This window comes from Theobroma umbraticum, unplaced genomic scaffold (assembly GCF_002168275.2).
Source record: "Theobroma umbraticum cultivar Fairchild unplaced genomic scaffold, ASM216827v3 scaffold_95.0, whole genome shotgun sequence".
NCBI lineage: Eukaryota > Viridiplantae > Streptophyta > Magnoliopsida > Malvales > Malvaceae > Theobroma > Theobroma umbraticum.
Window position 1 is genome coordinate 5067043 of NW_018397257.1, and position 3065 is coordinate 5070107.

Consider the following 3065-nt stretch of genomic DNA (forward strand, 5'->3'; position numbering starts at 1 on the left):
AAGGTTGTTTTATAGCTTTTGTGGGGAAACTCGACAGAATCAAAACGATTTCACTAGGCATCATGGCTGAAAATAACTGCTCCCTCTACAGAAAGTGGCTTGGAAATTAGAAAATTGATGGATGTTTTTGGGCCTTCACAGCTAAACTTTGGTGATGGTTCAGAACTTGTAATAACCTTTGGACACGGTTTATGCAGACTAAATACTCCATTGGCTGAATCCTTATGCTTGTTTATCCGAAACCACATGACCTCTAGGTATGGAAACGTATTTTACATGGTTGTTAGCTTGCAGAATCTTACATTTGATGGAGGGAGGGGAAGGGTGAGATTTTCTTTTAGCATGATTGTTAGATGGGCAAGAATCTTTTGGTAAATCTTTTTTCAAACTATGCAGGTTCCACGACTAAAGTCAATCATTTTTATTACAAGTATGTGGGATATGAAGAAACTAAAACAAGTGCAGCCCAAGGATGTTATAACTGATATTTTACAGATTCCTATTGACTATTTGACTGATGATGTTGCTTATTGGGTACTTACTTCAAATGGAGAGTTCACCACTAAAAGTGCTTGGGAGATCATTCGATTTCAGCAACCAAGTGTTCATATTGGTAAGTTATTGCGGCATCCAAGCATTCCTCTTATAATTTCCATTTTCTTTTGGAGAATGATTCATAACTGGCCACTGGTTGAATTAAGATTAAAGGAGAAAGGTATATGCCTAGCTTCTAAATGTAGGTGTTGTCAATTGGATGAGTCATTACTTCATGTACTATGGGAGAATCCAGTGGCACAATAGGTCTAGAATTTTTTCGCAAAATTCTTTCAAATTTATATTATTAATCCTCATAATGTTATTCAGACTATTTGGGCATGGTTTTATTCTAGAGAGTATACTACTGATGCGTAAATTCACATCTTTCTTCCTTTATTTATTTGTTGGTTTCTATGGGTTGAAAGAAATGATGCGAACACAGGGCCGTGGGCATGTATCCAAATAAAGTAGTGTGGGGGGTTCTAAAGCTTTTGATGTAGCTTTTTGATAGTAAGCATATTACACAAGGACAGTGGAGAGGTGATGTTCAGATTACTTATGCATGGGGTTTCCGATTTCCTATAGCTAACCTTCTACCACCTTGGATAATTAGTTGGCATAAGCCATTGACAATTGAGGTTAAATTAAATGTTGATGGAAGCTCCAAACCTAATTCTCAAAATGCAACTGGTGGTGGTTTATTACATGATTATACAAGTGCACTTTTTTTTGCCTTTTTTGAAAACTTTGGACCTAATAATTCCCTAAAAGCAGAATTATTAGCATTACAAAGAGGTCTTCTATTGTGTCACCAACACAATATCTCCAATGTTTTGGTTGAAATGGATGCAATGCTTGTCATACATATGATTGAGACAAGATGTAAAGGTTCTCATGACCTATGGTATTTATAGGCCTTAGTTAGACAATGTCTACATCAGTTTTTCTATCGAATTTCTCATATCCATAGAAGAGGAACCCAGTTGCGGGTTTTTTGTCCAACAAGGGTCACTTTTATTAGCATTTTCAAGTAATTACTGAAGCTCAAGGTAAATTACGTGGGATTATCAGCTTGGATAAATCAAACCTTCTTTATGTTCATTTTCAATAAATGTAAAAGAGTAGTACTCCTAATTTATTTTTATTATTATTTCTCTATATTCGTAGAATCTTGTAAAAAGGAGGTAGTTATTTTCATTCTAGCATCCAAAATATGCAGGAGGAATAAAACCTACTTTAGCCTTTTTTTAAAATTTTATACTGTGTTCATATAATTTCGAAGGTATGATTTATTCCCCTTGTTTATATAATTTCGAATGACTAATAAACTTTAACAGGGTAGCTAGGCCTTACAGGAACTTCCAGCATAAAATATATATATATTAACTTTTATTTGATGTAAGATTTTACACTTAAATTATAATATATTATCTTAGTTATTTATTTTATGTTTAATATATTTTGTTATTGCATGTGCTGCAGGTGAATACTTTACTTTTATCTATTTTTCAATAATAATTATAGATGAACATAAATATTTTTCAAAGTATAATATTTTAAATATAAATAATTCAAATTTTGTCTTCTTAATCTATAAATTATTCAATACTTTTAGAAAAATATTTATAATGAAAGTACTTCAATACAATTAGAATTTTTATTTATAAATTAGATGAATCTTATTAATATTTACGATAAAAAATATTTAAAATAGTAATTTAAAATTTTCAAACTTTATCTCATTTGGTAATTTTGCTTACTTCTTCATTTAAATTGCAATTTTTATTTGATATTATTACGTACAATTGTAAATATTATTTATATAATAATTTAAAATTAATTAAAATGATAAATAGTAATTTAGATATATATAAATACAAAATCAACAAGTTTTTCAATATTCGTACTTTCTATATCTTGTAGTTTTCAATTTTGACCAATTTAGTCTCTATATTCAAAATCAAAGTAATTTAGTCCTTTAATTTTGAAAAGTTTTCAATTTAATCCTTTTCCCTGACGTCATCTAATTTTATAGCTAAAGAGAATGACATTAGCATTGACGTGGCACCTTTTGATGATGTAGCATTGAGATGATAATGTGGCATATCATGTGGCACTGGCGTGATGATGTGACAATGCCACGTGGTACTAATATGCTGATGTAGTAGATAAAAAAAATAAAAAAAAATTCTGTCATATCATAAAAACTAGATTAAATAAAAATATATAGTACAATGATCAAGTTGAACAAAATTGAGATTTTAAGTGACTAAATTGAAAAAAAATTAAAAAATATAAATCTTTAAGTAAATTAATGACATACTTATTAATAAGTCAAATATTTAAATATAAAAGATTTATGTTGTTAAAATATATATATAAATATTTTCTTACTTGATTTTTTAATTATAAAATATGTATATTAATTCATCTATTTTACAAAATTAAGTTTGAATTTTCCTTCTATAAATTTTTTTTTAAAAAAATTTAATATCTAAAATCAAATTTAAATGAATAATTTGCATTAT